The sequence below is a fragment of the Mauremys reevesii genome, linkage group 12 (assembly GCF_016161935.1).
Source record: "Mauremys reevesii isolate NIE-2019 linkage group 12, ASM1616193v1, whole genome shotgun sequence".
NCBI lineage: Eukaryota > Metazoa > Chordata > Testudines > Geoemydidae > Mauremys > Mauremys reevesii.
This window is the reverse complement of record NC_052634.1, coordinates 26,163,947-26,177,993: the sequence shown is the minus strand read 5'-3', so window position 1 is coordinate 26,177,993 and position 14,047 is coordinate 26,163,947. Positions and strand designations below refer to the sequence as shown.

Here is a 14,047-nt window from a genome sequence, read left to right as displayed (position 1 = left end):
TGGTTGTGCTCACTTTGTGCTGCAAGTCCTGCTTTCTTCACAGCTGGAACCTCTTCTTGGTCACTCAGGCCAGTGCTCTGGCTTCAGCTAGAGCCCCAGGAAGGAGTTGGGGGTTGGGTGTCACAAAGGCTGGGGCATGAGCCCCAGGGGCTTCCAGTCTTGCCTTTGTCTTTCCTGACTTGCCAAAGAAAATGGGCAGCTCCACTGCCAAAGTGAGCACCCTCAGGGGCCCAGCCCTGCTTTCCTACCTTCTTCTGATGTTGGCCACAGAGCATCAGCAGCTGCCCTGCAGGGGTTTGGCATGGTAGGGAGTGTCTGTGGCTGTCTGCTGGCCACACATAGGCATGGTCCTCCCCTCCTCTTGCCCTGCCCTCAGTTGCTTTTAAGCCTTCCCTTGGAGCTGTCAGCACCAGCTGCCTCTGCTCAAGGTGCCCAGAGGAGGAGAGGTGCTGGGCTCCCACCTGCCCAGCCCTGCTTCCTTCAAGCACAGTGGCAAGTACCAGACTTATGGGCACCAGGTAAAGCCATGAGAATCCCAACCCTAAGACACCAGTACCCAGCTCTAGAGCCCTGACCCACCACAGCCAGAAGGGAAAGACTTGTTCTCCTACAACTGGAAACAGGGAAGTTGAGCACTGCAAGCTCCAGGGCTTCACCACAACCCAACACAAGGTCCCACTGAGATTTGAACTCAGATTGCAGGATTCAGAGTCCTGAGTGCTGCCCGTTACACCATGGGACCAGCTCCTGCTGCTTTTTCTGCACATTGGTGACCCTCACTGGACTGGCTCATGTAAGGGACTGTTGGCCCCTTACTAAAACTTAGTGGGGTTTTTGGTTGGCTAGTTCCCAGTCCCAATAGAAGGGGGAAGGGCCAATGGGAAATCAGGACCCTGAGACTGACAGTCCCCTGGGCAATGGGGAGAGGCCTAAGCTCCAAGTTAGCCGCACTGACAGGCCAGGCAGTCACCAGGCCAGGGGGTCCCATCCTCCGTGGGAGCTGGAACTGCTTGGGCCAGAGTGGGGCAGAGCTAAGGAGAGAGCAGGAGCCCGAGAAGAGCCGGGGAGCAGAGCTGCGCAGGTGTAGTGCCGGAAACTGCTCCCTGTAGGACTTTGCTACCTGCAGCAGTTACTGAGACCTGAGGTTGTTCTTATTTGCTGACTTGTCCTAATTGGCTAACACTTGACAGTGGTTTCTCTAGCAAAGGCCAGTCCCTGGCCCCTTGGTCCAGACATCCTCATTCACACCAGGCTGGGGTGACCAGATGTCAAAGATGAAATATTGGGACGTGGAGGGCGGAGCAAAAAACAAAAAAGCCAGAGGCTCCCCCCACACCGCCAGGTGGCAGTGGCACGGCCCCGTCTCCACCCAACTCTCGGCTCAGACCCCCGATACACCCCCAGCTCCCTCATCCCCTCGCTCCTGGGCCCAGCCTGGGCTCCGAGCTCTGCAGCCGAGCCGTACTCCAGGTCCCTCCTGCAGCTCCCGGGCAAGGGGCGAACCAGGCAGCCGGGCCCGGGCCCTCCTGGCAGGAGCGTGTCTGCCCCACATGTGTCTCCGCCCCCCACCCACATGGGTCCTGTCCGCTCCGCACTGCCCCCAGCCCCACTGCACTGCCCCGCAGGCTCCAGGGCTGGAGCAGCCTCCGTGCTGCGCTCCCGGCCATGGCCATGGCCCGTGTGCAAACCTGGGAGGGAGGAGGATGCCGCGTGCTTGGGGAAGAGGCAGGGCCAGGGCGAGGATTTGGGGAGGGATCCAATGGGGCAGTGAGGGGGTGGGGCTGGGGGCAGGGCCAGGGTGGGGATTTGGGGAGGGATCCAATGGGGGAAGGAGGGGGCGGAGTCGGGGGGGGCGAGTGTCCCTTCGGGCTCTGCCTGTGTGCCGGAGCAGAGGGCAAAATTTTTTGTTTGTCCAGTGTCCTGACCAAACATCGGTCGGGACGCGGGACAAACAGGCAAATATCGGGACAGTCCTGATAAAATCGGGACGTCTGGTCACCCTACATCAGGCTTCAAGTTGAGAATCATTTCCCCTTCCCGCTCTGTGGGAGGGGAGACTTTTAAACGCGCTCTCTGTGCAACTGCACATGGCTAAGCAAAGAGAACAAACCCAAATCCCCCCTGTGCTTTGGGAGCCAGGTTTGCGGTGGGAATTCTGTAGTTCAGATGACTTCACGCCTGGGCATTGTGATTCTTTACCAGTTTCTCTGTCATTGGGGCAGTTTTGTGCTGACAGCTGTGATGGCCGAGTGGTTAAGGTGTTGGAGTCGAAATCCAGTAGGCGGGTTCGAATCCTGCTCACAGCGAAGCCTGTGTTTTAGCAGGTGTCTCACTGGGGCAATACCTCTGTACAACCCCCTGAGACACTCTCAATTCTCTCCCCACCCCAAGTAAATCCTGTTCTGCTCCTTTCATAGTGATCCCTGGGACACCACCTCACACTGTGTCCCTGAGGGGTCGGGCAAACTCTCAGCATCTGAAACCTCTGCCACTCACCTGGTGCCCCATAGATCAGCCATAGCCCTGGTTCTGCTCCTCTCTCTAGAGTGTGACAGGAGCCAATTCAGCGACTCCATGGGAGCTACGGGGCTGCAGAACCAACAGAGGAAAAATAGGTGCTCAGCGCCCACTGGCAGCCAGCTCCCCCCCCCCCACTACAGGCCTTGCTGACAAGCTCTTCCTCTTCCCCTTCAGTGACTTCCACTTGCCAGTGATCAGCTGTTCAGTGGGGTGCAGGAGGCGCTGGGCAGGGAGGGGGAGGAGCAGGGACTGGAGGAGGTGGGGGAGGGAGAGGAATGGGGCAGGAAGGTGCAAGCTGGGAAGAGATGGGACAGAGGTGGGGGCTTGGGGGAAGGGGTGGGGTGGGGGAAGGGCCTGGGGAGGAAAGGGGGGATTTGTCACAGACCCCTCTAGGGCCGGCCCTGAAGGGAAGCACCGACTATCACAGTGACAATAAAACTGACCAGCATTGCGGGGGAGGCTGAGGGAGATCCGCACTCACCAGCAGGGCCGTCCTTAGGATTTATGGTGCCCTAGGTGAGATTATTAAACTGGTGCCCCTGTGCCTGATCTGCACTTAGCAACACAAATATAAGCATACAGTATTGGAAAACTTGCCACATTCACGTTATTAAAACCAGTTTTACTTAACTAAGCACACTGTAATGCTGATGGTCTAGCACTAAAGAAGTAGCACTATAGAAAAAATTCTGATTTGACAGAATGATGAAAATAATATATTTTTTTTAATTTGTCAAAATGTTATTGGAAATTTATATGAAGAGGTATTGAAACAAAGATTTGTTTTTAATTAAAAGCAATCTTTCTGGCGTCTTTGGCTGCAAAATCAGTTTAATAAGCTGGGTTTCCAAACAGTGGGAAAATATAACCCTAGTTTTACTGCTAGGTAAAGCACAAAGTGACCAAAATGAAGTCAGCACAGAATCATCTCATCTAGATTAAGGTAGCACAGAAATGTTACAGAAGTCCTATTGTGCCTTATTTTTGTTTGGAAAGACATTAGCAATAGCAGCACATTCACATGATAAAATACATGATAAATCACTGCCTCTAAAGTTCCATCAAAAACTGACATTTTCACAGCTCTAGCATGATCTGCTGTACAGATTCTTCACAAGGAAGTGTCCCTGGCCTTTTAAACTCATATTAACTATTTATTTACTTTATGAAAGTTGGAGAAAATATTGTGAAAACGTAAAACATTGGCTGCCCAACTTCTGGGCTGGCAAAAGCTATACTGACTCACAGGAAAAAAAAAGCAGGAGAATCTTAGTACAACATATGGTCAGTCTATACCAGGGGTCGGCAACTTTTCAGAAGTGGTGTGCCAAGTTCACTGTAATTTAAGGTTTCTCGTGCCAGTAATACATTTTAACGTTTGTAGAAGGTCTCTCTCTATGTGTATATTATATAAATAAACTATTATCTGAGGTCCTGGCCACCGGTCCTGCTCAGGCCACTGCCAGCTGAGTAAATGAAACCCCAGACCGGCAGCGGGCTGAGTGGGACTGGTGGCTGGAACCCTAGACAAGGATCCCAGGCCCTGCTCAGCCCGCTGCTGGTCTGGGGTTCTGACCACCAACTCCTGCCAGCCAGGATCCCGGCCGCCAACCCCCCTCAGCCCGCTACCAGCCTGGGATTCTGCTCACCCAGGCTCGCAGGAGGCAGACAGGGGTCAGCGGCTGGGCTCCTCACTGGCAAGGGGCCGGCAGCAGGAACCCCGGCGTAGCAGTAGGCTGAGTACTGCCGGCACCCCAGACTGGCAGCAGACTGAGCCACTCAACCCTCCACCGGCCCTGCTCAGCCCGCCACCAGCCCACTCAGCCCGCTGCCGGCTGAGTGAATGGAACCCCAGGCTGACAGCAGGTTGAGTGGTTCTGCCGGCCTGCTCAGCCCGCTGCCAGCCTGGGGTTCCTTGGGGGTCCCCAGGCCAGCAGCAGGTGCTGAGTGGGGCCGACGGCCGGTATCCCAGCTGGCAATAGGTCAGCAGCCGGGACCCCAGAGCAGTGATGGGCTGAGCCACTCAGCCTGCCGCTGCGTACCATCAAAAATCAGCTCACCTGCCACCTTTGGGACGTGTGCCGTAGGTTGCCGACCCCTGCTCTATACACCAGTAAGGAGATGAGCATATTACAGTTGTTGGAGGGCTCTTATCAGGAGTAACAGGCTATAGGAAAGTCAGTCAACATTTTTTGTTTCTCTGATGAAAACTGGCCCACTCCCTGCCCCAAACTAAACCTGTCACTAATAATTGTCAACAACTTAATTTTCTGTTTTTGGCTAAGATATTGATTTTTTTTTTAAAAAAAATATTGAAATTGGATTCAGGATTGTTAGCAATAATTTTTGGCAAACAAAGTTGTTAAATGACAATCTAAATGGCAACACAGTCCTGCTTTCATGCTTGGCTCACCCCCCAGCCTGCTTGTCCAACAGCTGCAGTAGACCCCAAAATCCACCTCTTGGGGTGCAGAATAGCAACAGCAGCAGCAAACCCTCAGGTCCAATCACACGCCAATGGGCACCACCACCAGCCGTACGGACCATGGTGAAGTTAGCCCAGCATCTGATCTCAGGGACAGGTCACCCATGGAGCCACAGCAGCTCATCCTGCCCTGTACAGCTCCCCCCGGATGAGGTGGATCGGTGGCAGCTGCAAGCCCGGGGGAGAGGCGCTCCCCAGCTAGGGTGACCAGATCCAGATGCCCTGATTTTATAGGGCCAGTCCCGATATTTGGGGCTTTGTCTTATATAGGCACCAATTACCCCCACCTAGAGTGACCAGACAGCAAGTGTGAAAAATCAGGAAAGGGGGTGGGGGTGGGGGGTAAAAGGAGCCTATATAAGAAAAGACCCCAAAATTGGGCCTGGTCCTATAAAATAGGGATATCTGCTCACCCTACCCCAACCCCCTGTCCTGATTTTTCACACATCTGGCTAACCCCATCCCAGCCCCGTGTGACATTCCAATCCTGGCTCACTGCCCAGGAAGTGAGTTACTTTCACTGTCATTCCTCAGCAGGCAGCCAGCCAGCCTCCTCCCCCCACCTACCCCCCAGCACCTCACCCAACCCAGCCCTGACGGAGGGGAGGGAGGAGAGAGAGAGGGATGCTCCTGGGGAGGAGGGAGAAAGGAGGGGGTGCTCCATGGGGCGGGGGGGGGAAGAATGGATGTTATGGGGGACAACAAAGGATACTGGTTCCAGAGCCGCAGAGCCTGCCTCACCTCACCTCAGCCGGGGGGAAAGAGTCACACTCACAGGTGAGCTCCTTCCCCAACCCCTACCCCCTCCCCTTCCCAGAGACCCCAGCAGCCAATCCCCTCCCTCAGACTGTGCTGCATTCGGCTCTCTCTAGGACCCAGCAGCCCTGCTCTTACATGCTGTAAGAGCCCTGCTCTTCCCATCTGTCCAGGCTCCCAGCAGAGCGGTGCCCCCAGACCTAGTGGTGCCCTAGGCAGCTGCCTATAGCTAATGACGGCCCTGGAGACATGAGAGAGAAATCAGGCTAGAGCAGAAAGTGGTTGGGGGGGGTGAAGGGTTTGAAATGCAAGGAGAAGAAAAATCTTTCTCCTGCTCCCTCTCATCAGAGCATCTAAAAACCAGATGAGAGATACCTCTCCCCCACTGCAATATCAACTCTGGTGGGCTTGGGCTGAGGGAGAATCTTCTCTCCCCAACAGCTCCAGCACGCCTGGGTTGGATCATGGACACCTCCCCACACAGATCTGGTGTGCCTGGCCTGGGACAGGGGAGGGGCTCCTCTCCTCTCCATTGGGGACATGGTGGGATGAGAGATGTGACAGGGCTTTACGGGAAATCATTATTTGCCTGATTCATGTGCCAGTCCTAGTCCTTGATGACCCAAACGAACCGTTTATCATGCATGCTGATGCCAGTTTGGAGGGTCTGGGAGCACTCGCCTACCAGGAAGTGAAAGGTAAATGTAAATCTGTGGCCTTTGCCAGCTGAGGACTGTCTGATAGCGAAACTCGCTATCCCATCCACCAGCTGCAGTTCTTGGCCTTGAAATGGGCCATGACTGAGAAATTTCCAGACTACTTGTCCGGTGCTCAGTTTCAGCTATGGACAGAGAACAATCCACTGACTTCTGTGTTAACAAGGGCTAAGCTGGATGCTACAGGGCAGAGATGGGTGGCTACTTTTGCTAGCCATAACTTCAGCATTCAATACCAATGAGTTGGTATAACAGGGAGTGTGATGTATCAGGACCACCAATTCTTGGCTGGGGGGGGAGGGTGTAAGCAGGGTCAGAATGAACTCTACCCTGCCATCTGTTGGTGATGTGATGCAAAGGCATTTAGTTGCTGATGTGCATGGTCACACCCACCCCGCATTGCATGATGGGGGTGCTTGTCCAAAAGGTGATTTTGGCTGCTGTGGGATCTCCAAACTCTTTCTTATTAGGGCAAGAGTAATTAAGTGTAGTAATCCTGGTGACATGAATCAAGAACAGTAGAATGGTACTTAGCAGTTCTTGGATTCAGAACTCACCCAAACCAACATAAAAATCTTTAGACAAGACACATGGGTTCCAAACAATAGCAAGTTAAAAGAGATTAAAAATCAATATTTGTGTTTTGCACCATGGGATTCTTTAGCAATCTCTAAACACATATTTTATGGTTTTCTTCTCTTTAGTTTAAAAATAGAATTAATTATTATTCTTTTTTAAATAATGTGTTATAGCATACACTGAAAATCTTCAATGCAGAAGCAGGAATTTTAGTTATACTTAAACAGGTTGTCTTTGATGGTACTTAAAAGCTAAAGTTGGTAAAAATATACCGCTGCATAAGAACCTGGTAGAAAAGTTTTGCTGGAAGAGTTAGCAGAGCGAGATTGTTAGTCACAGGTCAGTGGGTGGGTTTATGGAAATACTGGACTCTTGGACGGGAACCGGGGCCGGGGGGGGGGGCACACAACTTCTGTGGCACATGCACCACCTCCGCAACTAACGTTTGCTACCTCACTCCCTAACAACACACCTTTTACCTCAGGACTAAAATACACCGTGAAAAACATCTAACAGCATAAGCTTAGGGTGAGCAACTGCAGCACTAACAACAATTTGAAGAGATTCAAAACCACCTCTGCCTCTGTTTTTCCACACCAGGGACAGCAGAAAGGACATCAGCAGCACCTGCAAGACACCAACAAACATCCATTTCTACCTCCCTCCACGAGCGGCCGTTAGGAACCCATACCCCTAAATAGTGAGTACTTTTCAGGAGAGGGTGACGCTCTCAGGCCTCTAATGCCAGGTACAGTTACTCTGTCCTTGATCCAAAATCAACAGGAAAATACACTGGATTACTCCTGCCCCAATAACAAAGAGACTGGGGATATCGCAGCAGCTGAAATGACCGTTTGGACAAGCACTCCCATCATGCAATCCGGGGTGGGTGTAACCATGCAAATGACATCAGCCCCAAAAGGCCTTGACAACACATCACCAACAGATGGCAGGGCAGACTTCATACTGACCCTGCTTCAACTAGATTGTGGCAAAGATTCCAAAACACCGAACGTTAAAACTCACCAAACGCGGGTCAATCCATCCTCATTGTCGTAACCGCTCGTTATATTCCACACCCGAACGTAGCCCTCATATGGACAACATACCCTCCTAACTCAGTATCTGTACGTTAACCTTTTAGCCCCCAGTCAGGGCTATTGTAGATTATGTATTCCTTATGCCACCCGATCTTAAACTGAATTTTGCATCCCTTGGGTAAGCTGTACGTTGTTCCCTGAGCACCAGAAACTTCTATGCGAAACTCTGTACTGTACACTTTTTTTTTCTTTGAACGTCATCTTAATAAAAAGTTGACTTTTGTTCGAGATCCCGGCTCCTGTTCCTTTGCAAGGCGTGTGCGTTTGCTCCGGGTTTTAGTCTGCTAATACAGCGGGGGGGTGGGGCGATTGAGCCAGACGCGCTTGCCTGCTGCAGACACGGATCCAAGGCTGAACCTCGTCCCCCACAAGCTTGAAAGCTTAACTGAAAACTGTTTAAGAAGTGCTCCCATCTCCGGCACTCAGCTACCCAGCTCCAATGGGGTCCAAACCCCAAATAGATCCCTTTTACCCTGTAGAAGCTGTAAAATCCTGTGAGCAGGGCAGCTGCCTAGCAGCCTGCGCATCTGCCTGCCAGCACGAGAGCGCGTAAGGCACTAATCCGGATAGTGGCGGCTAGGTGGCAGGGGGAGGGTGTGAAGAAGCAGCAGAGTGGCGCAGCGGGAGCGCGCTGGGCCCATAACCCAGAGGTCGATGGATCGAAACCATCCTCTGCTACGCGTGGGCTTGTTTCTTTTCCCTCTGGGCCTTCAAGCGAGCCGGTGACCAGCAGAGCACCAAGAGCCTAGGCCATGAGGCAAGAGGTGGCTGAGGCGAAGCGGCCTGCCAGGGAGCTCCCCGGCACCTCTGGCTGCCTGGGCTGAAGGCAAGAGGCAGGCCTAGGCGTGGTGAGGGCCTCCTGTCCTGGAATGAGGCTGCAGTGCTTCCTGGTCCCCTTTTCCCACCACCCCGGCAGGCGGCTGCTGCGGGAGAACACGAGGGAGGCTCTGGGGGCGCTAGGCAGCGCTGTGTGTGTGGCTGTCAGGGGAAAGAGCCGAGGCTCCGGACTCGACCTGCCATTGACTCGCGTGGCTCTGCGCGGCCGTCAGCCGGGGCGGGCCAGGCTGCGGACGTGACTCAGGCTTGGGCCGCATGGCCGTGCTTTCCTGACGAGGCATGAGGCAGGCCAAGAGCTTTGCACAGCATACAGGGAAGTGGGAGGGAGGCGTCTTTGAGCCGGCGTGTCTCCTCCGCTTCTCCCTTGCCGCTTGGGCGGAGGTGGGAAGGGAGCGAAATGTTCCCGGCTGAAAGTTTTTGTGCTCGGCCTTGAGGATTAAGCCTGAGCCTCCGGCACGGCTGCTGGCAGATGGGTTTCTGAATGGCATCCAGCCCGCTCTTTGGACCACCAGCTGAAAGCACTGAGGCCAAGAGGCAGCAAAATGGGACCTTTGAGGCTCCCCCACAGGCCTCGGGGAAGCAAGGAAGCAGCACAGGCTTAGCGTCGTCCCTGGGTGGGCTCGAACCACCATCCTTTCGGTTAACAGCCGAACGCGCTGACCCATTGCGCCACAGAGGGGCAAGGCTGTATTGAGCACAAAAGCCGGGCATCAGCTCAGGGTACGGTATAGCACATGCATGCAGTGGATAGCCAAGCAACAGCAAGGAACTGGACTGGTATGGAGCGAAAGTTCTGTGGGAAGGAACCGAAAGGAGCAACGGGGCTGTGGTACAGCGCTTGCATACACTTTCTTTGGCCTGTTTTGCTGGAAGAGTTAGCAGAGCGAGATTGTTAGTCACAGGTCAGTGGGTGGGTTTATGGAAATACTGGACTCTTGGACAGGAGCGGGCGGGGCACACGACGTCTGTGGCACATGCACCACCTCTGCAACTAACGTTTGCTACCTCACTCCCTAACAACACACCTTTTACCTCAGGACTAAAATACACCGTGAAAGAGATCTAACGGCATAAGCTTAGGGTGAGCAACTGCAGCACTAACAACAATTTGAAGAGATTCAAAACCACCTCTGCCTCTGTTTTCCACACCAGGGACAGCAGAAAGGACATCAGCAGCACCTGCAAGACACCAACAAACATCCATTTCTACCTCCCTCCACGAGCGGCCGTTAGGAACCCATACCCCTAAATAGTGAGTACTTTTCAGGAGAGGGTGACGCTCTCAGGCCTCTAATGCCAGGTACAGTTACTCTGTCCTTGATCCAAAATCAACAGGAAAATACACTGGATTACTCCTGCCCCAATAACAAAGAGACTGGGGATATCGCAGCAGCTGAAATGACCGTTTGGACAAGCACTCCCATCATGCAATCCGGGGTGGGTGTAACCATGCAAATGACATCAGCCCCAAAAGGCCTTGACAACACATCACCAACAGATGGCAGGGCAGACTTCATACTGACCCTGCTTCAACTAGATTGTGGCAAAGATTCCAAAACACCGAACGTTAAAACTCACCAAACGCGGGTCAATCCATCCTCATTGTCGTAACCGCTCGTTATATTCCACACCCGAACGTAGCCCTCATATGGACAACATACCCTCCTAACTCAGTATCTGTACGTTAACCTTTTAGCCCCCAGTCAGGGCTATTGTAGATTATGTATTCCTTATGCCACCCGATCTTAAACTGAATTTTGCATCCCTTGGGTAAGCTGTACGTTGTTCCCTGAGCACCAGAAACTTCTATGCCGAAACTCTGTACTGTACACTTTTTTTTTCTTTGAACGTCATCTTAATAAAAAGTTGACTTTTGTTCGAGATCCCGGCTCCTGTTCCTTTGCAAGGCGTGTGCGTTTGCTCCGGGTTTTAGTCTGCTAATACAGCGGGGGGGGGCGATTGAGCCAGACGCGCTTGCCTGCTGCAGACACGGATCCAAGGCTGAACCTCGTCCCCCACAAGCTTGAAAGCTTAACTGAAAACTGTTTAAGAAGTGCTCCCATCTCCGGCACTCAGCTACCCAGCTCCAATGGGGTCCAAACCCCAAATAGATCCCTTTTACCCTGTAGAAGCTGTAAAATCCTGTGAGCAGGGCAGCTGCCTAGCAGCCTGCGCAGCTGCCTGCCAGCACGAGAGCGCGTAAGGCCCTCATCCGGATAGTGGCGGCTAGGTGGCAGGGGAGGGTGTGAAGAAGCAGCAGAGTGGCGCAGCGGGAGCGCGCTGGGCCCATAACCCAGAGGTCGATGGATCGAAACCATCCTCTGCTACGCGTGGGCTTGTTTCTTTTCCCTCTGGGCCTTCAAGCGAGCCGGTGACCAGCAGAGCACCAAGAGCCTAGGCCATGAGGCAAGAGGTGGCTGAGGCGAAGCGGCCTGCCAGGGAGCTCCCCGGCACCTCTGGCTGCCTGGGCTGAAGGCAAGAGGCAGGCCTAGGCGTGGTGAGGGCCTCCTGTCCTGGAATGAGGCTGCAGTGCTTCCTGGTCCCCTTTTCCCACCACCCCGGCAGGCGGCTGCTGCGGGAGAACACGAGGGAGGCTCTGGGGGCGCTCGGCAGCGCTGTGTGTGTGGCTGTCAGGGGAAAGAGCCGAGGCTCCGGACTCGACCTGCCATTGACTCGCGTGGCTCTGCGCGGCCGTCAGCCAGGGCGGGCCAGGCTGCGGACGTGACTCAGGCTTGGGCCGCATGGCCGTGCTTTCCTGACGAGGCATGAGGCAGGCCAAGAGCTTTGCACAGCATACAGGGAAGTGGGAGGGAGGCGTCTTTGAGCCGGCGTGTCTCCTCCGCTTCTCCCTTGCCGCTTGGGCGGAGGTGGGAAGGGAGCGAAATGTTCCCGGCTGAAAGTTTTTGTGCTCGGCCTTGAGGATTAAGCCTGAGCCTCCGGCACGGCTGCTGGCAGATGGGTTTCTGAATGGCATCCAGCCTGCTCTTTGGACCACCAGCTGAAAGCACTGAGGCCAAGAGGCAGCAAAATGGGACCTTTGAGGCTCCCCCACAGGCCTCGGGGAAGCAAGGAAGCAGCACAGGCTTAGCGTCGTCCCTGGGTGGGCTCGAACCACCATCCTTTCGGTTAACAGCCGAACGCGCTGACCCATTGCGCCACAGAGGGGCAAGGCTGTATTGAGCACAAAAGCCGGGCATCAGCTCAGGGTACGGTATAGCACATGCATGCAGTGGATAGCCAAGCAACAGCAAGGAACTGGACTGGTATGGAGCGAAAGTTCTGTGGGAAGGAACCGAAAGGAGCAACGGGGCTGTGGTACAGCGCTTGCATACACTTTCTTTGGCCTGTTTTGCTGGAAGAGTTAGCAGAGCGAGATTGTTAGTCACAGGTCAGTGGGTGGGTTTATGGAAATACTGGACTCTTGGACGGGAGCGGGGGCGGGGGCACACGACTTCTGTGGCACATGCACCACCTCTGCAACTAACGTTTGCTACCTCACTCCCTAACAACACACCTTTTACCTCAGGACTAAAATACACCGTGAAAGAGATCTAACGGCATAAGCTTAGGGTGAGCAACTGCAGCACTAACAACAATTTGAAGAGATTCAAAACCACCTCTGCCTCTGTCTTTCCACACCAGGGACAACAGAAAGGACATCAGCAGCACCTGCAAGAGACCAACAAACATCCATTTCTACCTCCCTCCACGCGCTGCCGTTAGGAACCCCTACCCCTTAATGGTGAGTACTTTTCAGGCGAGGGTGACGCTCTCAGGCCTCAAATGCCAGGTACAGTTACTCTGTCCTTGATCCAAAATCAACAGGAAAATACACTGGATTACTCCTGCCCCAATAACAAAGAGACTGGGGATCCCGCAGCAGCTGAAATGACCGTTTGGACAAGCACTCCCATCATGCAATCCGGGGTGGGTGTTACCATGCAAATGACATCAGCCCCAAAAGGCCTTGACGACAGATCACCAACAGATGGCAGGGTTGACTTCATACTGACCCTGCTTCAACTAGATTGTGGCAAAGATTCCCAAACACCGAACGTTAAAACTCACCTAACGCGGGTCAATCCATCCTCATCGTCGTAACCGCTCGTTATACTCCACACCCGAACGTAGCCCTCATATGGACAACATACCCTCCTAACTCAGTGGCTGTACGTTAACCTTTTACCCCCAGTCAGGGCTATTGTAGATTATGTATTCCTTACGCCAACCCATTTTAAACCGAACTTTGCACCCCTTGGGTAAGCTGTACGTTGTTCCCTGAGCACCAGAAACTTCTATGCCGAAACTCTGTCCCGTACACTTTTTTTTCTTTGAACTTCATCTTAATAAAATGCTGACTTTTGTTCAAGATCCCGGCTCCTCTTCCTTTGCAAGGCGTGTGCGTTCGCTCCGCGTTTTACTCTGCTAATACGGCGGGGGGCGATTGAGCCAGAGGTGCTTGCCTGCTGCAGACATGGATCCAAGGCTGAACCTCGTCCCCCACAAGCGTAACTGAAAACAGTTTAAGAAGTGCTCCCGTCTCTGGCACTCAGCTACCCAGCTCCCAATGGGGTCCAAACCCCAAATAGATCCTTTTTACCCTGTAGAAGCTGTAAAATCCTGAGACCAGGGCAGCTGCCTAGCAGCCTGCGCATCTGCCTGCCAGAGCGAGGGCGTGTAAGGCACTAATCCGGATAGTGGCAGCTAGGTGGCAGGGGGAGAGTGTGCAGAAGCAGCAGAGTGGCGCAGCGGGAGCGTGCTGGGCCCATAACCCAGAGGTCGATGGATCGAAACCATCCTCTGCTACGTGTGCGCTTGTTTCTTTTCCCTCTGGGCCTTCAAACGAGCGGGTGACTAGCAGAGCCCCAAGAGCCTAGGCCATGAGGCAAGAGGTGGCTGAGGCAAAGTGGCGGCCTGCCAGGGAGCTCCCTGGCATCTCTGGCTGCCTGGGCTGAAGGCAAGAGGCAGGCCTGGGCGTGGCCAGGGCCTCCTGTCCCGGAATGAGGCTGCAGTGCTTCCTGGTCCCCTTTTCCCACCCACACCGGCAGGCGGCT

The 14,047-nt window shown here is 53.8% G+C and overlaps 7 non-coding genes across 7 annotated transcripts; 4 read left to right on the top strand and 3 right to left on the bottom strand.

Moving 5' to 3' along the window:
* Window positions 1-670: 670 nt before the first annotated feature.
* On the bottom strand, window positions 671-742 carry TRNAQ-CUG. The gene has a single exon. It is a non-coding gene; the product is annotated as a tRNA-Gln (tRNA).
* Window positions 743-2,235: 1,493 nt separating this feature from the next.
* Window positions 2,236-2,306, top strand: TRNAS-CGA. The gene has a single exon. It is a non-coding gene; the product is annotated as a tRNA-Ser (tRNA).
* A 6,456-nt stretch (window positions 2,307-8,762) lies between these two features.
* On the top strand, window positions 8,763-8,834 carry TRNAM-CAU. The gene has a single exon. It is a non-coding gene; the product is annotated as a tRNA-Met (tRNA).
* Window positions 8,835-9,598: 764 nt separating this feature from the next.
* Window positions 9,599-9,674, bottom strand: TRNAN-GUU. The gene has a single exon. It is a non-coding gene; the product is annotated as a tRNA-Asn (tRNA).
* Window positions 9,675-11,248: 1,574 nt separating this feature from the next.
* On the top strand, window positions 11,249-11,320 carry TRNAM-CAU. The gene has a single exon. It is a non-coding gene; the product is annotated as a tRNA-Met (tRNA).
* Window positions 11,321-12,084: 764 nt separating this feature from the next.
* On the bottom strand, window positions 12,085-12,160 carry TRNAN-GUU. The gene has a single exon. It is a non-coding gene; the product is annotated as a tRNA-Asn (tRNA).
* A 1,567-nt stretch (window positions 12,161-13,727) lies between these two features.
* On the top strand, window positions 13,728-13,799 carry TRNAM-CAU. The gene has a single exon. It is a non-coding gene; the product is annotated as a tRNA-Met (tRNA).
* The last annotated feature ends 248 nt before the right edge of the window (window positions 13,800-14,047 follow it).